Source organism: Mirounga angustirostris, unplaced genomic scaffold (assembly GCF_029215605.1).
Source record: "Mirounga angustirostris isolate CCGP_5_RB_7025 unplaced genomic scaffold, mMirAng1.0.hap1 SCAF_16, whole genome shotgun sequence".
In the NCBI taxonomy this organism is placed as follows: Eukaryota; Metazoa; Chordata; class Mammalia; order Carnivora; family Phocidae; genus Mirounga; species Mirounga angustirostris.
The window spans coordinates 18,751,387-18,777,190 of record NW_026991724.1 but is presented as its reverse complement, the minus strand read 5'-3'; the positions used below and the strand labels follow the sequence as shown (position 1 = coordinate 18,777,190).

Sequence of the window (25,804 nt, the reverse complement as noted above, 5' to 3'; positions counted from 1 at the left end):
CTCCAGGCCATGAAGGCACCCCAGAAGTTATCAAGTCCAGAGCTGAACTGAGTCTGTGTTTTCTTGGGCAGCGCCTGTAGATGCAGAGGTAACCAGGCACATTGGCCACGCCCCTCTTGGCGGCAGAGGGGGGGCGGGGTCCTAGCTGTATCCACCATCCATGGCTCGGTGTTGGCTACACTCTCCTACCCTCACCCCTGGCACTGGCCTCTAGGCTCCCTCAGGGCTAGTCATCTATGAATCCTTGCTTGCCAGAATGTCCCAGAGATTCCTTAAGGGTGCGATCCTGGCAGACACACACTCTCCTTGGGTCTGCAGCTGCTACCTTTGATGCTGTTTGGAATAGAGAAGTGTACCTCCCCCCATGTTTGATATACCCTGATGAGAGTCATCCCTGACCAGCCTGGGCGCAGGATCTCAGCTCAGTGAGAGGATTCTTCCACCCTCGCAGGTACCCTTTACTGCCCCTGTGGGTGGGAGGTCACATCAGAACCCCGGTGGGTCCAGAACCAGGCCCTCTACCTTCACCCCAGGCCCAACTGCTAGGCCAGCTCCAAGCAAGTCTCCTCTCGCCAGGACTGTGACTTCACCCTGTCATCAGTGTGAAGGCCTCTAAGAACACTCCACCTCACTTGTTAGACATGTCTCTTTATGTGTAAAGCCCAATAGTGGACCAGATGGGGCTTCGGTCTTCCCCCCACAAAAAACAGAATGCTGGGTGACTCAGAACAGGAGCCACCTTGTGCTACATATCAGAATCACAGATTCTTAACCCTAAGACAGCGTTGCACCAAGGCCACCTGGCTGACCCAGCTCCCCATTCGACATTCCCTGTGCCCCATGTGAACATTGGATGGAGCCCACGTGAGTCCTAGCCCACACTCCTCCCCATATGGATGGACCAGGTGAAAGGCTGTTTCTTACTCAGGGAGAAGTGACAGGAGTAGAGCCAGGTGTTGGCAGGACCAGACCTTAAGGCCCACCCAGAACTGGCCAAGATGTGGGGCACCTGGGCGTCTTAGTCAGCTAAGCCCCTTTTACTCAGGTCATGATCTTGGGGTCCTGGGATGCCCCACATCAGGCTCCCTGCTGAACAGGGAGTCTGCATCTCCCTCTCCTTTTGTCCCTCCCCCAACCCTGCTTGTGCTCTCTCTCTCTCTCAAATAAATAAATAAATAAAATTTTTTAAAAAGAGAAAAGAACTGGCCAAGTTGCTGCACAGCTGAGTGGAGTAGTCTCTATGTGCCTGGCCCCCAGGCCTGGCAGGTAGACTCACAGTCTTGTCTGCCTTCTCTACCACTCCCTTCCCTTGTCCTCCATCCCCCGGCTTGGCCCTTGCTTTGAGTGACACATGCTTACTGCATTAAGGTAAACCAAACTTGTCAGATCCTAGGCAGAAGAAACAAGCAGCTCTGTCACCTCCTCTAAATGGGGCTCCATATTCCTATTGATGTGGCCACACACAACCTGCAGGGGAGGCTGGTAGAGGTGATGAGGAGGGGAATGTGGTCCAGAAAGAAGATTGTGGTCCAGACCAGACAGAACTATTGATAACCCCCACTTCCTTGGTCCTGCCTTCCGTGTCCTCCCATCCCTAGTCTCTTGAACCCCACACTGATGGTGAACTCTCCACTGTTTTTTGTTTGGTTGTTTTTTTTTAAGTAGGCTCCACACCCAGCATGGAGCCCAACATGGGACTTGAACTCACGACTCCGGATCAACACCCGAGATGAGATTAAGAGTTAGTCGCCCAACTGACTGAGCGCCCCCTCCATTAATGTTGATAAAGAAAATACGGAAAAGTTAAAGAAAAAAAAAATCAAGGTAACTAATGCCTGCAACTCAGAGGCAACCACTGACACCATTTTGACATTAATCCTTCCTGTTACTTCAGACATCTTTGGAGTGTTTTGGTGTTCACTCTCCATGACTAATATATAATTTCAAATTCTGCCCTTTTCAAGTTCTTGAACGACATCAGCTTTTTCCCAAGTACTGATGACAACAGCTAACATAATGGGTTTCCCCGGTTTTAAGTGTCTTCCCTACATGAGCCCATCTAACCCTCACTACAACTGTATGAGTTAAGTACTATTATTATGTTGATTTCACAGATGGCGTAACTGAGGTTCAGAGAAGGTAAGTGATTTTCCCACGGTCACACAGCTTATGAATGGCAGTGCTGGAATTCAAACCCAGCAGCCTTGCTCAGAGCCACCACATTAAGCCATCTGCTGCTACAGAGTCTTACAGAACATGCCATTACTGACCGTGTAATATATATTATATAATGTAGATATAACATCCCTTCCTCACCCATCCCTTCTGGTCATGTTGGGCGGGGGAGACTGTTGCCAACAAGGCTACAGGATACTTACCACATAAACAATTTTTTAAAAGATTTTGCTGTTATTTATTTGAGAGAGAAAGAACACGAACAGGGGGAGTGGCAGGCAGAGGGAGAGGGAGAAGAAGACTCCCCACTGAGCAAGGAGCCCGAGGCAGGGCTCGATCCCAGGAGCCTGGGATCATAACCTGAGCTGAAGGCAGATGCTTAACCAACTGAACCCCCCGAGGCACCCCTTAACTCCTGGTTTTAATTAACATTTTATGCCTACTCAAAAAGTGGAATATTTTCATAAGTGCTTACCTATTGTCTCTGGATAACAAGGCTGCGATGAAGACCACTCCAAGGGGCACCTGGGTGGCTCAGTCATTAAGCGTCTGCCTTTGGCTCGTGTCATGATCCCAGGATCCTGGGATCGAGCCCCACATCGGGCTCCCTGCTCAGCGGGAAGCCTTCTTCTCCCTCTCCCACTCCCCCTGCTTGTGTTTCCTCTCTCGCTGTGTCTCTCTCTGTCAAATAAATAAACAAAATCTTAAAAAAAAAAGTGAAGTATCTTTAAAAAAAAAAGACCACTCCAAGGCAGCTCTTGTTCAGGGGTATAGAGCACTCTGCTGCATGCTTAGGTGCCCCCAGAGACTGGAGTGAGGAGAGCAAAACAACACTGCTTAGAGCAAAACTCTGAGGAGAGCCTCACTGTGTGACCTTAAGCAAGTTCTATAACCCCTTTGAGCTTCCATTGCCACATATGTATGGTGCAATAATAATAACAATTACCCTCTACATGTTTTAGGAGGACAAGGTGAGATAGTCCATGTAAAGTGTTTGGCACAGCGCCAGAGGATCAGTAACTCATGGTTGTTGGCTAGTTGATCATGAGTGGACCCAGGCTTCAGGGCAAACCCAGATAATGTGGCAGACCTCTGCCTCCGTGCTCTGTCCTATGAGACGTCAGGCTAGTCATTGCCCCTCTCTGGGCCCATAGGCCTCCCCCAGCTCTCCCCAGGGCCAATGAGAAGCTCACATGGCAGGACCATGTGAAAAGGCTTTGTAAACTGCAAAGAACAGCACACATAGGAGATTTGAGATGACCCTTTGCCCGCACTGTCCTGCCTACGTGCTTGCGGGCTCACCATTACAACCACCCCTCTGTGCTCAGATATTGCTTTCGTCAGCCCTGCAGAGACCTGGGGACATGCACAGAGAGGTACTTTTGGCCACCTGCAGCTGGAGTGTGTCCTCTATCACACCAACTCCAACTGCTATTCCCAAAACCAGGAGGTGTTTGTAAATCACTTTCCTGATGCAACCCTGAGATTCTCATTCAGAGGGTGGGCCTAGGAACCTGGGTTTTAACAATGATTTCCCCCACATGATTCTGATACACAGCCAAGTTCAGTAATACTTGGATCATATTTGCTTTCTGTCATTTGCAGAGTGAACCCTAGGGGACCAGGGCACAGAACAATTCAGTTTTGATAAAGGAGGGGAAGAAATGACAAGGGTGCTTCAGGAAAGGGCAACAGATGTGAGGCCTAAGTGACGCTTGGCAACACGAGTGGGGCAGGATGAGAGCCCAGAAGAGGAGGAAGTGCCATAGGCAGAGGGTAAATTCAACTTGGTCTAGTTCATATTCAGTCCAAGAGCTGGCTAAGGTGTAGATCTTCTTGTAGTGTGTCTGTGTGCCTATGTGTAACATGTAAATCAATGTATGCTACATATGGATACACTGTAACCTTTATATAACTGTTCATACATACATGTATGTATGCATATGGGTGTGCATTTAGCTCTTGCATTTCTGCATGCTTCACCGTAGATAAGCTGAGCTCGTATGTACCTATGTATGTGTAGATTTGTATGTACATGTGAGTATTAATTTGAGCAGATATATGAATGAGAATGCCTATATGTGTGTGATTTCTTCCCAGAAGTATGCCAGGTAAATGTTAGCAATAAGAAAGAGATATGGTAATATCAATATCAGACAAGCAGAATCAAAATGATACAATGATATTGACATTAAATGATGCATTAAATGACAGAAAATATTTTATATAACAGACATGAACCTTTACGCACCTACCAACATAGCGTTGAAATCTTAAATCTTAAATAATGATAGAGAAACATACTGAGAGAAACACAGAAAAAGTGGGCAAGTACGCAATTGTGAAAAGCTGCAAGCTGCAACTGGTGCCATGGCAGATGGGCCAGAGTTCTTTCAGGGCCAGAGTGACCCTTCTCCTCTCTTCCTAGGTACCCTGCACACCAAAGAACCTCTAGTGGTTACCAAATATGGGACCCTCCAAGGAAAATAGATGCACATGGGAAGACACCCATCAGTGTCTTCCTAGCAGTTTCCTTCTCCAGACCTCCTGTGGGTGCCTGCAGGATCACTGCCCCAGGGCCCCCAGAATCCTGGGAAGGATTCAGAAATGCCACCACCTATGTCCCTGCATAAGAGCCAAAGGACTACTGTCTGGGAGGTGGGCAAACCCTAAGGAGGGCGGTGGACCAATGCCTGCCTCTGGGTCAGGGTTTGAACAACTCACTAAAAAGAGTCCACTGTGTGGCCGTAAGTGGGCCAGGGGCCCATTCTGGGCCTCAGTTTACAAACCTATATAATGAAGTAATTGGCCCGGATGGTGTTTAAGGCACTGATACTTCTGTTCTTGGCTCTCTCATGGGAGAGCTCCAGGTAAGGAGGAGGTGCTCACTGATGTGCCCCTGGCACCTTCTGGGGAGCTGAGTTGTCCTAAAAGTATGTGAGGAGCAGTTCATTTGTTCTTTCTCTCTCTCTCTCTCTCTCCCCCTCTCTCTTTCTCACTCACACACACACACACACACACACACACAGCCCATACTCAGTGAACCCTGAGCTCTTCCCTCTCACTTGGGACTTGAGCCCAAGGACAAGCCCACATGGCACATCCAACCTTTCACTGCAGAAGGAGCTCCAAGATGGGGAGGTCACAGGCTCAGGTTCAGTTTTAATGTCCCAGAATCTTTTTTTTTTAAAGATTTTATTTATTTATTAGAGAGACAGATAGCGAGAGCAGGAACACAAGCAGGGGGAGTGGGAGAGGGAGAAGCAGGGTTCCCGCCGAGCAGGGAGCCCGATGTGGGACTCGATCCCAGGACTCTGGGATCATGACCTGAGCTGAAGGCAGACGCTTAACGACTGAGCCACCCAGGCGCCCTAATGTCCCAGAATCTTAATGCAATCTCTAGCAAGGCTCAAACCCTGAGTCACGTGAGCATGTTGAGGTTATGACTGCCTTTTGAAGCCTTGGGCTTGGGAATTTACCCAGAACAAATGTATTAATTATTTATTCAGACCATTGAGTAACCCACTGTCCAGAGTATTCTGTGGCAATCATTAACAATTAGTTGGATAAAGCACTGGGTTTAGAAAAATGTCTACTGTAAGAACCTGGGTGTCAGTTGATATTAAGAAACTACAACCGGGCGCCTGGGTGGCTCAGTCGGTTAAGTGACTGCCTTTGGCTCAGGTCACGATCCCAGGGTCCTGGGATCGAGTCCCACATCCGGCTCCCTGCTCTGCGGGGAGCCTGCTTCTCCCTCTCCCACTCCCCTTACTTGTGTTCCCTCTCTCGCTGTGTCTCTCTCTGTCAAATAAATAAATAAAATCTTTAAAAAAAAAAAAAAAGAAAGAAAGAAACTACAACCACCAGAGTGCCTGAGTGGCTCAGTGGGTTGAGACTCTGACTCTTGATTTCGGCTCAGGTCAAGATCTCAGGGTTGTGAGATCAAGCCCTGCACTGGACTCCATGCTGGGCTCTGCGCTAGGTGTGAAACCTGCTTGAGATTTTCTCTGTCTCCCTCTGCCCCTCCCCCATCCCACACAAGCACAGGTGTCCTTTCGCTCTGTAGAAAAAAAGGGGGGAGGGGTGCCTGGGTGGCTTAGTCGGTTGAGTGACCAACTCTTGGTTTCAGCTCAGGTCATGATCTCAGGATCATGAGATCAGGCACGCCAAGGGCTCTGCACTCAATGTGGATTCTGCTTGAGATTCTCTCTCCCTCTCCCTCTGCTCCTTCCACTGCTCATGCACATTCTCTCTCTCTCTCTCTCAAATAAATCAATCTTAAAAAAAAAAAGAATGTTAAAAAAACTATAACCACCACCCTGGGTGTCTATTTGTTGAGAACAGGGCATCCACTGTTAGAACATGAATGGCTGTTACTAGAGTGCTGGGGTGTTAGTCATTAGAACAATGACTACCACTGAGAGAAGCCCAGACATTCTGAACACTCTGTGATTGTTATTTGGAATCCCATGGATCAGGTGACAGAACATGGGATAGCCATTACTAGAGCCCCAAGGATCAGGGGTTTAGAGATTGGGGTATCCACTGCACCGAAGTCTGGGTGTCAGTTGTTGGAACACTGGCCATGAACTGTCAGACAACAGCTGTTTGCAACACAGAGTGTTAGGTATAGGAATTTGTGGATGGCTTAGAACAGACTACGGGATGGTAGTTAAGAGGGGAAGAAGACCAGTGACTAGTTTGGATAATGACTAGTTTGGGGCCAGAGCAGCAAGGGAACAAGCAGAGAATGGAGCAGAATAGGCAGAGGGTCTCCTGTAGCCAGTCAGATGGACCCAGCCCCAACTATTGAGAACAGCCACTCTCAGGGCTCGGCCAGCAGGGAGAAAAGGTGAGGTGGCCCAAGAGCCAAGCTCCACAAATGTCCACATGGGTGCCAGGACTCAGATAAATCCTCATCCATCCCTGCCCCTTGGGAGTACATGGTTCAACTCCAACCCAGTACTATAGTCAACATGGATAGAGCTTTGGGGAAGCACAGAGGGGAACTGCCCAGCAGAGGGGGCACCACTTGAGCTGAGCCTTAAACATGAGCAGGAGTTTGCCAGGCAGAGGAGAAAGCATTTGGCAGAGGGGACAGAAGCAAAGGGAATTAGAGGTGGGAGGCTAGGGTCCATGTGTATCTGCAGGAAAGGGTGGCCAGAAGAAGGCTAGATGGAGAGGGCCTGGGGCAGTGCAGGTGAATCTGGACCTAATCCTGAACACAGGGGGCCCAGGAAGGTTTTAAGGTGGGGAGTGAAAAGGTCAGGTTTTTGTTTTCTATCAGTCCTCTGTGGAGGATGAGTTGGAAGGGATATAAAGAGGCTGGGGCAGTGTCCTGGCCAGATGTGGTAATGGCCGTTGCAGGGCAGCAGCTCTGGAATAGAGGAGGAGGCCTATTTAAGAGCTGTTTGGGAGGCAGATCAGAGACTGAGGGAGGGGAGGGGATATGAAAGACAAGGAGGTGCCCAGGGTACCCAGGTTTCTGGCTTGACAGCACCAACAGCCTCTCCAACAGGAGCAGGGAACCTCTCCCCACAAAGACTCATGGGGCCAGGCTCAAGGCAGAGGGGTGGATCTTGGGGAAGCCAAGCTGCCTCCCACCCCTGGACCCTAACGCTAGTGGAAGCCACTCGGACACAGGCAGATAGACACACACACACACACACACACACACTGCCTAAATAATTGCTTTTGGTTCTATTCCCTCAAATGCGGAACCTGGGTTTTCAACCATTCTCAGCTCTATGGCCACCACATTGGCCACACTCTATGGCCCAAACTCGTATCGTGGCCGCAGGGGGCTTCAGGAGGCCTGGGCCATATCGCCTCCATGTATCCCAACACGCGCAAACAATCCAAGTGGCTGAGCTTCAGCGAGGACGGTCTGTACCTGACCGTGTACCGCCAGCGCGCGCCTGAGGACGCTCTGCTGCGGCTGAGTATTCATCTTCCTGCGCGCCGCCCGGCTCAGCCACTGCACCGCCCCGCTCAGGCCTCGGCTTTCCACGCCCGGGTGATGGTCTGGTTCCCAGGAGGCGCCTTCCTCGTGGGCTCCGCTTCCACGTACGATGCCTCTGAACTGGCCGCCCGCGAGAAAGTGGTGCTTGTGCTGCGGCAGCATAGGCTCGGCATAGGCTCGGCATAGGCTGGCCGTCCTGAGGTAGGCGGGGCCGGGGACCGGCGCGGGGGACGAGGGACCCGGCCTCCTCCGGACTTGGGCTCAGGGCGGAGGAGGTGCGGTCCGGGTGGTAGGCGAGGGGAGGGGGCTGTGGGGGCTTGGCTGCAAGAGGTGCGTGCAGGGGCTGCGCCTAACTTCCGCGGATGCTCCATACTGCGATGGAGAGGGACCTAACTCTAGGGTAAGAGGTGTGGTCCCAAGACCAGGTGTCTCAGGGACGCGGCGAGGAGAGGCAGGGCCAGGCGGAACCAGGCAGGATTCCCTGAGCAACCAGACGGTCGGGGCTCGGGACCCTGATTATAAGCCCCGCTCTCCGAACGCGGGCGACACGCAGACCCGCAGGAACTGGGCGCTGCTGGACCAGGTGGTGGCTCAGTGCTGGGTACAAAAAAACCATCGCAGCCTTCGGTGGAGACCCAGGCTGCGTAACCCTGTTTGGCCAGTCTTCGTGGGCCATGTCTATCTCGGGACTGGTGAGTGCAGTCCCCGGGCAGACCCAGCACAGACTCAGGTCCGCAATCCATGAGTGCATCCTCCACTGCACAGATGCATGTGCAGATGTGCGTGTACAGGACCATGCAGGTCCACAGACCTGCCCTCACCCCGGCCAAGGGTACCACTCTGGCCAGGGGTAGCGCTGATGAGAAAACCAAGCCAGTCCAAGAGAGAGGACAATGCTGAGAGTGGGGATACTCAGCATTGTCACCCAGCACCTCCTGCCTCCCTACCTCCCCCAAAAGCTCTATCCCCTGAACAGAGTGCACCATCTGTCCTGTGGGCAAGGCTGGGGCCCAGACCAGGCCTGGGAGTCAGGGGCCTGGGTTGGAGACTGGGGAGCAACCACTGACCTGGAGTGTGCCTGGAGTGGGGGTGTAAGGTCAGGTACCCTCTGAGGGCCACGTTGCGGAGGTGAGCTGAGACCACATCACACAGGGCTTTACCCGCCACAGTAATAATACTGAAACGCTTGAACACTTTCTGTGTGCTGGACATTCTTCTAAACCGTTTCTGTGTATTCATTCAATTCCCTCAACAATCCAGAAAGGGAAGTCTCCTCTTTCTACAGTTCTACAAAAAGAGAAGTTTTCTCCATTCTGCAGATGAAGAAATTGAGGCCCAGAAAAGCTAAACAGCTTTATTCAAAATACCCTGGGAAAGATTTGAAGCAGGGAAGTGACAGCCAGATGTGCATTTAGAGAGATGGCTCAGTGTACTGAACTGGGTTAGAAAGAAATAGGAGCAGAGGCCTGGAGGCCAACTGGGAGGGAAGGTGGGGTATATCCCAGAGGAGATGATGAGGGCTGGCTCTGAAACAGAGGCAGGAAGAATGGAAAGTGGAAGGTTGCTGCAGAAGGATGCATGAGGCCAGATGGACAGGTGCAGTCTCATCCGAAAGGCCTCGGGGCAGCTGGGTTGATGGGTGGGCAGAGGTGATAGGAAAGGCTCCTAGGGCTGGGTGGATAGTGGGGGGTGAGGGATGCCACCTCTCCATTGACCGACCCTAAGGAGCTAGGCAGTTCCTAATCTAGAATGTTCCCGAAAATGAAAGCCTTTTGGTATGGAAGCAATAGTGGAAGGAGCAGGGTGGGATGTTAGCCCCCCACGTTCTGTTCCAAATGTCATATCATATTCCGACCCCCGGCCATTCCACAGTTGAGGAGAAGGCGCTGAGCCTCCAGATGATGAAATACAGGGCCAACTTTGCCCATACAGGGTGAGTCTAGTCCCCCAACACATCTGGGCATCTGACCCACTGGCCAGCTGCTTCTGGTATTTGTCCCTGCGTGTCCCAAAGGAAATGCACAATCAGCCCAAGCAGACTGCCCCTTCTTCCTCACCTTTCCCCAGTCACCAGGTCCTAAATATCCCTAGGATGTGTTTCTCTCTGTCCCATGACCACACTCTTCATTCACTCATGCATTCATAATGCTCTGTTTTTTACCCAGCCCTATACTGGGAGCTGGGATTCAAGAATCTTGCAGACATGACCCGCATCCTCTAGCGGCTTGTTAATGTTATAACAAAAACATTAAGTTGCTGTACTGGGGAGGGGGGAGCAGAAGGTACTTTGAGAGCACAGAGAAGGTGTCTGACTGAGCCTGGATGGGCAGGAGTGGCTTCCTGGCAGAGGTGACACATGGGCTGAGCTTTGGCTAGCCTTGTGACTAGTCTCTCATCTCCACATTCTCTCTCCTTACCATCCATCTCCCTTATGACACTCAAGGGATCTTTGTGAAATATCATCAGACCAAGCCACTCACCTGTTTAGAACTCTTCATGGCTTCCCTCTACTCCCAGACTAAAGTCCCAAGCCCTTAGCCTCTTGGCATGAAAATCTTCAAAATCTTTACTGTGTCATCCTCTTTCCACATCCATTCTCTTCACACACCCCATGTTTTTCTGTAACCTTACACTTGCTTCCTCCAAAAGCCCTGGTCTTTCATACCTCCAACCCTTTGCACATACTGTTCCCTCTGCCTGGAAGGCCCTTGCCACCACATAGTCTTCTAATTTTTCTTAAAGGTCTATGTCTATATATCATCTCTGTAAAGACTTCTTAGACCCCAACTCCCAAAGGGAAGGTGAATCAGGGAAGGGTAAGAGAAGAAGGCAGGGTGAAGACAAGCGTGAACAATCCTCTTTCCTTCTTCCTTCTGGGCAGAAACCCCAATGTTGGGAAGCTGACCTACTGGCCACAATACAACAAGGAAGAGAAGTACCTGTGGATGGATTTCACCGTGAGGGTGGGTGTGAAGCTCAAGGAGGAGAAGATGGCCTTTCGGATGAGACTGCACCAGCATGGAGGACCTGAGAAGCAGAGGCATTTTTGAGGGTGGTTATGCAGGTAGGGAGCCTAAGGGATTGTCCCACCACCTAAGTCTTGGGGAGACTGACCATGGACACATCTGAGACAAGCGTCCTGCCTTCTACAATGTAAGACCTGCAGAGGCTCCCTCCTATCTCCAGGCCAGAGCTAGAGCCTTAGCCTGTTGTTTGGGGCCCTGCACTACCCTGTTCGGCCTGACATACCATGATGCCCCCTGTCTCATGATGCCATCAGGTTAGGCCAGGTCCTTTTCCTGCTACGCTGTGCCCAGCCCTAGGGCAAACCCTACTCTTCCTTCTCCAAATCCTCCCACCCTTCAAGGTCAACTTGAAGCCCCTTCTTTTGGGAGCCACCCAGACTGCCACTGCCCCTGGCATTGCACCCAGCTTGTCATTTACCATTCATCCTGCTCAGCCTTGTGCCTGTTCACATCACACTGGCCTGAGGCCTTGGGCAGGTTACTTATTACATGTAGTGAAGCTTTGATAGCTTAGGATCTTCTCGCCCTCCCCTACTCACCTCCCCCCAAGGTCCCTCCAAAGCCTGGACCAAGGAATGGTCCTCCGTAAAAACATGTTGACTTGACCTGAATTTCTCCATCTGTAAAATGGTTGAGAAATCAAATGGCATCTTGATTTGAGCCCTCAGAGGAAGGGTGCACTGCTGCCTGTTCTTCCTTGGGCTGAGCCTGCTTTGCTACACTCAGGGGCTGTGGCAATTTGCCTGGGTTGCAAAACACCTGGCTTTTTCTTCACTGTCTCAAGTGTACCCCTCAAGGACACCCATACCCCATGCTCACTTGTCCATGGGTTTAGGTCTTGGTGCTGCATCCAGACTCCTCACTCTGGCCTCTCCTACAACTCGACCTGGGCATACCCCAACCTGTACCACAAGTTTTTTTGGTTTAGTTTAGGTTTTTGTTGGTAAAATATATATAACATATAGTTTACCATTTTAGTCATATTTAAATGCCCAGTTCAATGGTATTAAGTACATTCATGTTGTTATGTAACCACTGCCACTATCCATCTCCAGAATTTTTTCATCATCCCAAACTGAAAACCCTATATCTATTAAACACTAACTCCCTATTTCCTCTCATCCCCAAACCCTGATACTCACTATTCTACTTTCTATCCTGTGAATTTGACTATCCCAGGTACGTCATAGAAGTGCAATCATACAGTATTTGTCCTTCTGTGTCTGGCTTATTTTGCTTAGCATACTGTCTTCAGAATGCATCCATGTTGTAGCATGGATCAGAATTTCATACCTTTTTAAGACTGAATAAATAATAAATAAATAATACACACCATATTTTGTTTATCCATTTATCTGTTGATGGACCTTTGGTTTGTCTCCACCTTCTGGCTATTGTGAATAATGCTATTATAAACAATAGTGTAGCGTCCCACAGTTTTATGCCCCAAACTACCATGTTGCTAGTCTCTATTCCTAGGGCTTCCTGAGTCCCTGAGACAACTAGAAACTGCAGAGGGGGGGGGGGGGGCAGAGGCCCCCAATCTTCCATGCCCCAGTATCTAAGCCCCAAAAGCAAAGGGACGGTTGGAAGAGGAGGACAAAACCCCTTTCAAGCAAATATTTATCTTCACAACAACCGTGTCATGGATTTTATTATCTGTATTACAGATAAGGAAACAGACACAAGACATAAAAGGCCTTGCTCCAGGTCATGACCTAGTAGTGGCAGAGTGGGAATTTGACACAGGCCTGTCTGACTCACCCTGCCACTTCCATCCAGACTTGGAGCAATCCCTGAGGGAGGATGGTCCCCAGAGGAGGTGTGGCAGCTCTCCTCTCAGGGGAGGCATAGGCAGCAGAACATCCCTGCCCACCTCTAACCAGGGGACAGTCAACCAAACAACCAATCAGTGGGACCCTGAGTCAGAGCTAGGAGCTCAGCCGCCTGGAGGGTGGTCCTGGGCAACCTGTGCAGAGCCCCACAGGGACTAGCCGGGCTTGAGTGCGGACAGGATACCCTGACCTGGAGGTCCAGAGGTCTGACTGCAGGTTGGTCCAGGCCTGCTTCTGAGGGTCCCTCAGTTCCCTCCTCAGGCTCTCTCACATGTCTGGGGAAGGAACCTTCTCCAAAGAGCCACTTGCCCAGAGGCTGTTATCTCCCAGATCGGAGGGTGTGCGGCTGAGGAGGGACTAGGGTTCAGTCGGCTCAGCCAGGCTGCCCCAGATGCCAGGCTCATAAAGGACTCCCAGGGATACCTAGGACCTTCTCTCGGAATTGGAGCCTGGAGGAATTCCCGTGGTCAGCCAGGATGGTGGGCTGGCCCCCTGCCCCCACAGCCCCTGCCCCACACCCACCCTGTCCTCTCAGGAAGACTCCCCTCTTGTTGTGCGCTGCTGCCCCCCGCCCCCACCACTGGGCGGGGAAGGCTACCTACTGGCTTGCGCCCACCTCGGCTTCCCAGCTGCACCCGAGTCTCCGACGGCCACCCAGAGTTGTTCCTAAAGTCCCTGCCAGGCCCCATCCCGCGGGGAGCAGTTCTCAGATCTTGGAGAAGGCCCCAGGGCACTTGAGAGGCTTTTCCCTGGGTTGACGCGGCGTGCCGGGGCCGCCGCGAGGACGAAGGCGCACGGACGCAAAGCCAACGTAGAACAGCGCGCACACGCGGCTCCCGCCAGCGCCCGGCTCCGGAGCGGCGCCCGTTCCTCCCCTCCGACACCCCGCCCGCCCCCGCCCCGCGAAGCAGCAAATACGGCGAGGGCGGCGGAGGGAGGGCCAATTAGTGCGGGAGACGCGGCGCGTCCGCGGTGCCCGCGCTGACCGCAGCCCCCGCAGCGCCGCCGCCGCCGCCGCTCTCCGGGCCCGGGCAGACAGCGCCGGCGGCCTGGGAGCCCCGGGGGACCCGCCGTCCCGCCTCCCGCTAGCGGCGGTGATGGATCCAGTCGCCTGGCGCGGGGCCAGAGCCCGGGCGGACGCGAGGGCGCCAGGAGCTGAAAGTCGCCGCCGTGGGGGCGTGAGTACGGGGCGGGGGGGGGGGGGATTGAAGGCGGGGGGATGGGGGACGGGGAGGTGGGGGGGATGGGAGGCAGGGGTGGGCAGCGGAACGGGGCCTCCCTCCCGGGGAGGACTCCTGCGCCCCTGACGGCCCGTGCCCATTGCGCCAGCCAGCAGTCGGCGGGCGGCAGGCGGCGCGGTGGGACGGAGCGGCCCCGGTCTCCGGCAGGCGACGCAGGCGTTCGGGGCAGGGGTGGGCTCTGCCCAAGGCCCTTGCGGTCTCGTGGTTCTCCTGGCTTCAGGCTCTCCAGGGCCCCGCTTGGGCTGGCCGCGCCCAGAGCAGTTCCCTGCTGGTGGCCGTGGAAGCCCATGCTGGCTAGTGCCCCCGTGGCCGGGAGGTGGGCAGGAGTTTGGGTGGGCAGCACAGGGCCACAGGCGCTCATCACCGATGGATGAGTCATGGACTTCCTCCCCAGGGTCCCGTGCCGTGACTAGCCACCTGTGGACTCTAGGAGACCCAAAAGGGATCAATCCTGCCTTCCAAGAGCCCACAGGCTGCCTGGGGGGATGCTCCAGGGGCTTGGCCGGGATCCCAAGCTTATGGAAGCTCTGAGGTCCAGGGAGGCATCAGGTGAAGGAGAGGGGCTGGAAGAGGAGCAGTAGGGTCAGGTGCCACCACTTCAAGGCTTCACCTTCCCCAACTGACCCCTTCCCAGCCCAAGCTGGACACACTGGAGCCCTGTAGTGAGGGACAAGGGAAGCCTATGCCCAAGACACCCTAGATGAGGCTCAAGTTTCTAGAAGGGAAGATGCGGTGGGGGAGGGTTCAGGAGAAAGTTTCACAATTCTTCTGTGGGACTGCCCCATCAGTGCCACAGGGGCCTGGGTTAAAGGTGCTGAGGCTCCTGACCAGTGCTGGATGCAGTGGCATCGGGTTCAGAGTGGCCTTTTCTCTGTGCCCTCTGCCCCCAGCCCTCTCACATCTGGCCTTGGTAGGGAGGGGCTGGTGACCTGCTGTGGGCCCTGAAGGGCCCCACTTCCTGTGAGGGAGAGGACATCACTTTTCTAAAGGAGTCAGAACTCCCCTTTCCATATACCAAATTCATTAACTGTGTGGAGAGAGAAAGCACCTGTGAGAAACTGGCGTATGGGGACTGAGTGAGGAAGGGACGCAAGTGACAAAGACGCCACCTTGAGTCCTTCATGAAATGAGGTGCAAGTATATTAAAGCATGAGGAAGAACAGAGCCAGATAAAAGAGACAGGGAAAAAATCCACCCAGAAAGTCAAGGGCGTGGAGGGAAGAAACAGAAGCAGGTGGACACACACGCAGACAGGCAAATGGACAGAGAGCCAGGGCAGTGCTGAGGCTGTTCAGGCTGCGAAAGAGAAGTACCTGGGTACTCAGACGGTGGCAGTAGGCAGGGATCTGTTTCTCATCCCAGTTGCCTGGCCACTGAGACCTTGGGTGGATGACAGAAAGGGTCAGCGGGAAAGGCTGTGGGAGCACAGTGGAGATGCTGACGTAACTTGGGTGACGTGGTGAGTCAGAGAAGTCTTCTGGAGGAGCATCTGAAAGGACCAGTAGGAAAGAGTGGAGGGTATGGAGGCAGTGGGGGGAGGGGGGAAGCTGTGTCAGCTAGAGGGCACAGCAGGAGCAAAGGCTTGGAGATAGGAATTAGCCTGTTCCATCCCAGCAGCTCTGTGTCAGTGTGGCCCATATGGGAGGGCTAAGAGGGGAAACGGGCCCAGAGCTGGGGCACCAGGTTTGTAAGCTTGGGAGAGGGCATGGACTCTACCCTGAGGCACTGGGGAGCCATGGGAGGGAAATGTTCTGGTCAGATTCACCTTCCAGAAGGATCTTTGAGATTACAGAATCCAGAGCAACCAAAGGAGGAGAGTAGAATTGGAGGAACCAGGGGAGGGCAATGCAGAACTAGACAATGAGTCCTTCATAGAAGACAGCGAGAAAGTTCATAAAGCAGATGGACAGGACTTGGTGACAGATGAGGGAAGGGGAGGTAGAAGTTGAGAGAGACTCCTAGATGTCCTGTTGTTCCAAGGAGCTTTAGACAAAAGCAGGAGGCCAGCTCTGACCACTCCCCCTCTCCCCCACCGGAGGGCTCCTGGGGGCACTCTGGCTGAGAGCTCTCCCACCCAGCCCAGCCTGGGAACTCATCACCCCCTCCTAGGGCCTGGGGGACCCCAGCCCCTACCCACCAGATCCAGGAAAAACCCCAAGGGGATGTCCTGTCCAGGGTGGGGACATAGGTAGGGCCCAGTGTTGCTGGGGAAGACCCTTCTCTCCTCTCCACCATGGAAAGCTGGTCAGGACAGGACTCTGGCCTCCTACTCTCTAAAATCACAATGATAACTTCATGGCCACAAGGAGCTGGGTTTGGGCCCATTGGTCTGTGGGGCAAATGGGAAGGAGAGGAAGACCCATTTGAAGCCTGAAAGAACTCAAGATCAGATGGTCTCACAGAGCAGAGTTCAGCATACCTATTTTCGGATGAATATTCTTATCTGGGCCTGTTCTGTGTGTGTCCTCAGGCAAGCCCCTGCCTCTCTGGGCCTGCTTCTCCTCATCTGTGCATCTGGGAACAATCCCAGTGGGACCCTACTCCAGCCCCAGTCTCCTCCAGCTGTGGTCCAGGACTTATCCATTCCCAGCTTTTAGCCACAGGTGCTGGTGGAATAGCATGCCAGTGACCTCACCAAGGAGCCACTGCATTATGGATCTACTGTTAAGGAGCAAGAACCCTTTTGAGGGGGAACCTGAAGGTGGAAGAAAAGCCGTTCCGGAAATTAGCATCAGTGGCAGAAAAATTCATTAAAAGCTGGTGGAGACACCTGTGGCGGATTTATGTCTCTTAACTAAGGAGCAGCTCTTCTGGCCTGGAGGAAGGACTGTGGCTTCCAGGTCCTTTCAGAGACCCCGGGCCCAAGACTCTAAAACTCTGGCTCTGTTGCTGGGCCTCTCAGCATCTGCCAGAACACCACCGTCAGTTTGCTACTCCCGAAACATGGAACTCTGCTGTGCTAGGAAAGGCCACTGATGGGCAGGGATCTTGAGTTTTAATACAACTGTTCCTCTGCTGTGTGACCTCAGACATTCAGTTGGCCTCTCTGATCCTCCCTGCCAGGAGAAATCCTAACTGCCTAGCTTCCAGGCGACCAATCCACCTACAATACTCAGCACATCTGGGAAAAGAATAATTTTCTCAAAGAAGGAGGATACCCAAACAGCTCTTGGTAGTGGGAATCTAATGTGAAAAGCCGGGAAACAGCCAGGAACCCATTGTCCCAGGCGGCACAGGCCTCCCTCCCACAGTGTCCAGGTAGGGCAGACAGACGAGCTATTGCAGCACTAACCTCCAGGGGGCACCACTTACCTGGTTTACCATGTGAATGAGAGCCTGGCTGGGACCGGAGCTCCAGCCCTGCCTCCTCTGGGCTTGCCACCTACACACAACCCTTACACCACACATGCCTCTGACTGGGGGATTGCTTGGTCACCACCTAACCAAAGCAGCCACATTGGGCAGTCTTTGCAGCCCAATGCACTCCCGCCAGCCCATCCTGGGCTGCCTTCAGCTCCCAGAGCTGGTCCAGCCAAGTCATTCAATGCTAAAAGAAGCAAGATCCTTTGAGAGAGCTATGGACATAGCAGCCCCCAGGGCCTCAGGGAATCCCTTCCGGGGTCACACCTGTCATTCTGTCATTGCCTCTCGCCTGCCTCAGCTACAAAAGGAGGCAAGCCACAGGCAGCTACCCTCTGCTGTAGGAGAGCATGTGTTCCTTTTCAGGGCCCTTCTCAGCTCATTTTATGGTATTTTAACTAGACCTTGTATGAACTCAAACTGTTATCCCAGGCTTCCCTTGACTGCCAACATTTATAGTTGGATTTGTATCAAAGCATAGAGTTGTAAACATCCTAGAATTTCAGAGCCAGAAGGGACCTTTAAGATTGTCATAGCCACCATTCTTTCAGAGCTTGTAACCTTGTACCAGGCACTAACCCAGGTACCGTCTGGTGTTTTTGCCTGCCCAGTACATCCATTCTTGCAATATTACCCTCTCGACAGCAATTCAATGTCCACAGTTCAGGGATGAGCAGGTAACCCAAACTATTAAAGCCTATTAAAGTCAACCCAGGATTTTTGTGGGAATATCAGGAAAGAGCAGTTCTCACCATTGGAGGGTAAGTCAGCATGTGAATAAAACTAAAACAGAAAAACAGAACCAAGAGACCGAGAGAGACAGAGACATAGACAGATTCCTGTGCCAGTGCTTGAACACGTGGATCCAGCCATGCCTGAAGTCACTTATACACCTAGAGTTATCAGCTAAATGAGCTAATACATTCCCTTTTTGGTGTGAGCCAATTTTTAAAAAGATTTATTTATTTATTTTAGAGGGGAGGGACAGAGGGAAAGGGAGAGAAAAACCCAAGCAGACTTCATGCTAAGTGAGGAACCTGACGTGGGGCTCAGTCCCACAACGTGGAGATCACAACCTGAGCCAAAACCAAGAGTCAGATGCTTAACCAACTGCGCCACCCAGGCACCCCCGTGTAAGGCAATTTTAATTGGGTTTCTGTCCCCAAAACAGTCCTGACAGATACAAGTAGATGACTTTGTCCTCAATTTACAGATTAAAAAACTAAGTAACCAGCTCTGGGATCTTAGACAAGTCATGAAACTCTCTGACATCAGCTTACTCTAACAAAGAATAAAGAGACTGAATTTTTTCAACTTCGGGACACCTCTGCTCTTCTGGGATCTCTCTCTGTGCTGTACGCTCTTAGATAGTCACTTACTCTGAGTCCCGATTTTCTGAGCTGCAAAATAGGACAGTAATTTCTTCTCTCGTTACTTTGAAGGAGTTTGGGAAAGTCCAATGAGAGTGTTTGGAAATTTACTTTTACTAAAGCAAATGTTATATAGTGTCCATATTTTACAAGTGAGGCATCTCAACTCATACCAGACAACCACTGTTGTCCCCAAATGGCTCATGTCTCTTCCAAAACAAAATTTTAAAGGCTTTTAAAAATAAAATTTAACAGGGGCGCTTGGGTGGCTTAGTCAGTGGAATATGTGACTCTTGATCTCAGAGTTATAAGTTTGAGCCCCACATTGGGTGTAGAGATTGCTTAAAGATAAAATCTTTAGGGAGCCTGGGTGTCTCAGTTGGTTAAGCATCTGCCTTCGGCTTAGGTCATGATCCCAGGGTCCTGGGATCAAGCCCCGCATCGGGCTCCCTGTTCAATGGGGAGTCTGCTTCTCCCTCTACCCCTCCCCCCCGCTCGTGCTCTCGCTCTCTCTCTCAATAAATAAATAAAATCTTTTTTAGGGTGCCTGGGTGGCTCAGTTGGTTAAGCGACTGCCTTCGGCTCAGGTCATGATCCTGGAGTCCCGGGATCGAGTCCCGCATCGGGCTCCCTACTCGGCAGGGAGTCTGCTTCTCCCTCTGACCCTCCTCCCTCTCATGCTCTCTGTATCTCATTCTCTCTGTCTCAAATAAATAAATAAAATATTTAAAAAAAATCTTTTTAAAAAATAAAATCTTTAAATAAATAAATAAAACTTAACAAGACCGTAAAACACATTTATAAAGTGACCTCCCCACAGCGCCTCATTGGCCAGACTCTCTAAGTCAGGTCAGACCCAAGCATACCAAGGGAGATGGCACTGGGTGAAGCTCTCTTGGGAATAACTAGTTGGCACTGTTACAGGTCAAGTGCTCTAGAAAGTTTTGCTTGCAAGATGTTTATTTTTTTATTTTTATTTTTTAAAAATGTTTATTTATTCATGAGAGTCAGAGAGAGAGAGAGAGGCAGAGGCAGAGGGAGAAGCAGGCTCCCCGCCTAGCAGGGAGCCCGATGCGGGACTGGATCCCAGGACCCCGGGATCATGACCTGAGCCGAAGGCAGACGCTTAACCATCTGAGCCACCCAGGCGCCCTGCAAGATGTTTATTAAAGAGTGCTCTTGGGGGGGTGCCTGAGTGGCTCAGTCGGTTAAGCGGCTGCCTTAGGCTCAGGTCATGATCCCAGGGTACTGGGATCGAGTCTCATGTCGGGCTCCCTGCTCAGCGAGGAACCTGCTTCTCCCTCTCCCTCTGTCTCCTGGCATGTGCTCTCACTCTCTCTGTCAAATAAATAAATAAAATATTTTTTAAAAATTAAAAAAAAAAAGGAGTGTCCTTGGGATCAAAACATGTTGCTGGGAGAGGAAAAAAGCAGAATTGGGTAGAGGAAGAAGTCAAGCTATACTGTAGCCCAGCAACAGTTTCAGGTGACTCTAGGGAGCCCTAGAGCTAATATGACCCATCAGCATTGCTCTGCTGGGCCTTTACACACCCCTCCCCCATCACTGGATATAAGCTGCCCAGAAAGAAAGAATGACTTGCAGGTAGCTCTCTGTAGCTCAGGGAATCCCAGAAAGGGCTGAGAGCAATCCCAGCTGCTCAGTCCTTCACTGAAGAGGGATCTAGGTGGCTCATCTCTGTGTCCATCTCAATCACCAACACTACCTAAGCTGCAAGGCTTCCTGGGAGCTCCCCTGGGGCAGGAGGAGCAAGCTTCCCTAGCATCAGGTGGGCTGGGGAAGCTATCAACGGTGCCTTTTTTTTTTTTTTAAAGATTTTATTTATTTATTCATGAGAGACAGAGAGAGAGAGAGGCAGAGGGAGAAGCAGGCTCCCAAGGAGCAGGGAGCCTGATGCGGGACTCGATCCCAGGACCCTGGGATCATGACCTGAGCCAAAGGCAGACACTTAACCCACTGAGCCACCCTGGCGTCCCAGACCCCACATTTAATGAAAGAGTATGAATTTGCCTGGCTGAGAAAGGGGGAAAAAAACAAGCTACACTGAGGAAGTTAACCAGGACTAGAACAGTCTGAAGCCAAATTCATTGCCCATTCACTCAGAATTATCATCTAGAAGAAGAGAATTATTGTCTGCTTTATTTGTCCCTCTTGTGTTCCTAGAGGGAAGGAGGACTGGTGAGGAGGCTATGGGCTAGTGATTCTGTCTGCCTATTTGCAAGACGATATTACAGCATGATGGGAAACCCTGCCTGCTAGGATGGTTTAGAGCTTGGAAAATTTGGGGAAGAATCCAAGAACAGGACATGGTGTCGAGGCATCATCAGCACGGAGACAAAAGGAGAGAAGGTAAGAGAGGATGCATTTGGATTCAAGAGTCGATAATGAGCCAGAAGTGAATGTTGAATTATTCAACCTCCTTTATTGATCCATTGATCTCTATCTGCAGGTCTTGGTTTATTCTTGGTTGGCATTTCCTGTGTCTGAGACATTGAGAAGAGAAATGGGGGGAGGAAGGGTTTTTAAGACTCAAGAAGAAAGAAGAGTCAGTGCCAAAGAGAAATTTGGCAGCAGATACCAGGAACCTTAAAATTCCCATACCTTTTGACACGGTGGTTCTACTTCTGGAAATTGACCCTAAAAACACTATCCAAAACTTTTAAGAAAAACCAGTAAGCACCATGATGTTCACAGAAGCCTATTTTAAAACAGCAAATAATAGGAAACAACCTGAATAAATGCCCAACAATAGGAGATCAGCCAGGATGTCATTAGGAGTTTTATAGGATTACATGAGAAAATATTTATGCCATAATGTTAGGTGATAACAGAGCATTCAAAACTGTTCCTATAGAACATCATAACTATGTGAAGAAATGTAGATGGAGAGAGGCTAAAGAACATATACTTAAATGTAGCAATGATTGTTCTGAGGTGGTGAGACTCTCTTCCTGTATTTCCTAAATTTTCTACAGAAATATGTGCAAGTTTTAAATAAATTTAAAAAATGCAAGTGTGGGGTGAGAGACACTCATATGAAGGCTGCACATTAGTAAAATGAACATAAATTAGTGGGAGCCAAATCCTCACAGGGTGCTGCCATGTCCTACATGGGCTGACCCCAATGCATCGACGCATTGTATGGACCCAAATGATAGAGTGAGGGACCCAGTGGGGTAGTCAGTCTATGGAGGACAATCAAAGGCTCCTGAACTTGTGTTTAAAGAAAAAGTGTGAGTTTTCACAGCAGAGAAAGGGGAGGAAGTCATGCTAGACTGAAGGTACAGTAAGAGCAAAGGCTCTGAAGCATGTGGGAAGGTAATCAGGTCGGAATGGCTGGATTGCAGCATGCCAATGGGGATAAATGATGGGAGATGGGATTGGAATGGAAAGGAAGTCATGAATGCTGGGCTGAGGGCCCTAGACTTCCTGCCATAGGCAAATCAGAGGCTTGGGGGAGGGGTTTGGGGGGAGGGGCAGTGCAGTTAGAGCTCACCACTGCCATTCTCTAGTCCCCTAGACTCGTCTGTTTCCCATCACCAGCCAGAAACTTGGAGAGCAGGGGAGGAGAAGAGGAGCAGTCCCAAATAACCCTCGAAGACTGGTCAGCCAGGCCTCCTGACCCCAGTCTGGCCCTCTTCCCAGATTCAAGGCTCGGTCGCCATCCCCAGGCACCCAGACAAAACCCCTCCGCCTCCCATGACAAAGAGGCTCATTTGGAGCCTGGGCAAGATTTGCAAACGTCAAACTTGTAATTACAAGGATGAAATCATCTGGTTCCTTTTAAGCAAACGGGTTTATTGATCCCAACACTGAAGAAATGCTATTCTAGGGAAACTTGCTCCTCTCGGTTTTCCTCTCCCTCTGGGATGGCTGAGCTGGTGGGGGAGGGTGGTAGGGGAGCTAAGAAGGGGGAGAACCTCCTGGGAGGGGAAATTCTTAAGGGCCTAGGGGTGAATTTTATGGTGTAGATAAATTATATCTCAAAAAAGAATTCTTTAGGGCCCAGGAAACAGCTTAATTTGGCAGATGACACCCTCATTCTGGACTTAGGCCCATCTCCATCCCCAAGCTAGAAGCTAGGTAGAGCTGGGGCTTTAGGAGCTGTGCCAGCCATTAATTTCCCTTCTCTCCCACCACCATCAAGTCTCATTTGTGGCTCCAGATCCTATTTCAGCTTCAAGATGGCACAATATTTCCTCAGTAACTGGAGGGAAACTGTTTCCTTAGAAAAAAAAAACACACTAGAGGCTCAGGGGCCTGGGAAGACCTCACCCTCTCTATGAGGAGAGGCAGGTGTGGGGAGCGGCTGACACCAGACCTGGATAAAGCCATCCTTTCTGCCGGACTTAAGGAGGCAGGATGTCTAGGCCTTGACCTTCCAAGCCAAGGAAGGACAAACAGCTGGGCTCAGGGGACAGGAATGCACAACCGTCAAGGTCAAGAAACACATCCTGCCACAAGGCCCACAATAGGATCCCTTCATTCAGCCCGTTGGGGACCCTTTGGGAGCATGATCGGGTGCTCCAGGAGGAATGACCCCAGTTGCAACTGTCCAACAGTTTGCAGTTCAGCTAGAGAGACGAGCAGCACTTTTGGCAGCTCTACCAGCGGATGTCTTAGGGTGGAACAGTTAAGAGCAGAGCCCTGGGATTGCCAGCCCTTCCGAGCCTCAGTTCCTTCATCTGTAGAATAGGGTCAATCATACCAAAATGCAGGGTTATGGTGAAGAGTGAATGAAGATGATCTAAACCAATGCCATTTTGTTATCTCTAATGAGTCAAGGTCTTGTCACCGTCCTATGTTCACTTATTTGTTGTTTCAGAGTCTCTATTTCCTCATCTGTCCGATTAGGACAAGAAAACTTGTCTTAGAAAGTGGTTCTCTGAATTAACTGAGATAAGGGACATAAAAGCACCCAACTCACAGCTTCACAGTTGAGCCGAACAATTGAGAGTTCTCATCCCCTGCTCAGTGTTACTGTGCATTCTCTGCGCACCCATTCAAGATCAGTCAGGGAGTCCTGTAGGAGCAGCTGCCCACCCAGGAAGATAAGAAAGAAGAGGCCCTGGGCTGGCTGAATACTTAGGAAAGGAAGGCTCCAAATGGCAGGGCTTCAGAGAGAATTGGCCAGGTTTTTGGAGTGGGAAGGGTGTTTCTAGGCAAAGAACAGATACCCACAGGCTTCCATCTATGGACCGACCCTGCTAGAGCTGGCTCTTTGCAAACCCCTCCATAGGGTGGTGCCTGGACCAATCCATACCCAGCCAGACAGAAACACAGGGTTAAATACACCTGACAAGTGTGAACTTTTCCTTTATTAATTTCTTTTCATCTCATTTTTAAAGTAAGTGAAAAAACTTTCACAACAACAACAAAAAAGGCATACAGAGGTCAGCCGAGGAGATGGCCTCCTCCAGCCTGCGGCCGGTTTCCCAGTCGTCCTGGCTGGTTGGACGCCAGACAATGCCCAGTGGGTTATCCTGTGGCCTGGAGTTGCCAAAGGCTGTCTGTGGTGCTGCTGTTCTGGATTTGCCTGGCAGGCTTTCTCATCCCTTTCCCTCAGGACATCATTCCCCGCCCCCATGAGGCTGACAATTCATGTGCTCTGCCCTGCTCTGTACTCCCACCCCTCCGCCAAGATCGGCTGCAGGTCCATGAACCCTACCCGGACCCGCTGGAGTAAGAGTGCTGCCGTGTGGATCATTCTTTAAAGACAGAAATGGAAAATTTTATACTAATGCCTGTCTAAACAGAATATGGTGGTGCCAAATGGTGTGACATGGGATATACTCTCTTCCTACCATGGAGGCGACCGTCAGGAACTCTGCTCCCCTGACCAGTGGCCTTCAGATGGTCCTGTTGACTGTCTGAAGGCCACATCGTTCTCCTCTCATTTAGACAATGGCTGCATTGTCCTAGTGTCCAAAGGTCTTGGCTGGACTGGGGAAGACTTAAAGTAGACACAGCAGATGGATGAAAGTTTCTGTTCCTTGTGAGGGACTTAGTTCTGCCTTGGTGCCTTGGGGTGAATGCTGCCTCACCCACCTCTCAACATAAGTTGCAGATGTTTTAAGGCTGGTTTTGCCTGCGCTTTGCCTGTGCTGATTTGGAGTTTCCCTCTCCAGTTTCATCAGAACCCTTAGGCAGCAAAATAAAGATGGTATCCTTTGCCAGATGTAGCTGATAGAAACTGCTCAATGGACCCACAATGCACTCTCATTCCCCCCTTTTGGAGAAACTGCTCTTCCCCTCTTTCAATCCATCAGGTTCTATCTGAGGCTGCCTATCCCAGGCCCCCCAACCCCTGGTGGGAGAGCATGTGACATAAGCTGGCCCATGTCATCATATCAGCCTGGACATGGTGATTTGATAGAGGGAAGAGTATGTGATCCAGACTGGGCCAATCAAAGTCCTTCCCAGAAATTTTATGACTTAGAGATGGAGAAGTGGCTGCTCCCATCCTTTGCCAGGAAATGGCTGCCAATGAAGAAAGCTTGAGAAAGTTAAGCAGTGAGAAGAAATGGAGAAATGGAAAAGAAAAGGAGACTATCCCTCCTTCTGTTTCATTTATTTACTTACAATAAAACAGGCCCCTTTCTACCTTTAAGTTTGCTTGAATTGGGTTTCTGTCACTTGCAATTGAAAGAGACCTGGGCGGCGGGGAGGGGCGCCTGGGTGGCTCAGTTGATTAAGCAACTGCCTTCGGCTCAGGTCATGATGCCAGGGTCCTGGGATCCAGCCGGCATCAGGCTCCCAGCTCAGCGGGGAGTCTGCTTCTCCCTCTGACCCTCTCCCCTCTCATGCTCTCTCTCAC

At 51.1% G+C, this 25,804-nt stretch overlaps 2 long non-coding RNA genes across 2 annotated transcripts; one reads left to right on the top strand and one right to left on the bottom strand.

The window, feature by feature from the left end:
* Positions 1 to 1,807: 1,807 nt before the first annotated feature.
* On the bottom strand, positions 1,808 to 13,751 carry LOC129046292 (uncharacterized). Its single transcript, XR_010408106.1, has 3 exons — positions 13,615 to 13,751; positions 11,077 to 11,164; positions 1,808 to 2,856 (listed from the first exon to the last, which is right to left on the bottom strand). It is a non-coding gene; the product is annotated as an uncharacterized LOC129046292 (long non-coding RNA).
* Positions 13,752 to 13,927: 176 nt separating this feature from the next.
* LOC123855382 (uncharacterized) lies at positions 13,928 to 25,804 on the top strand. Its single transcript, XR_006793506.3, has 4 exons — positions 13,928 to 14,176; positions 16,710 to 17,497; positions 21,151 to 21,336; positions 22,500 to 25,804. It is a non-coding gene; the product is annotated as an uncharacterized LOC123855382 (long non-coding RNA).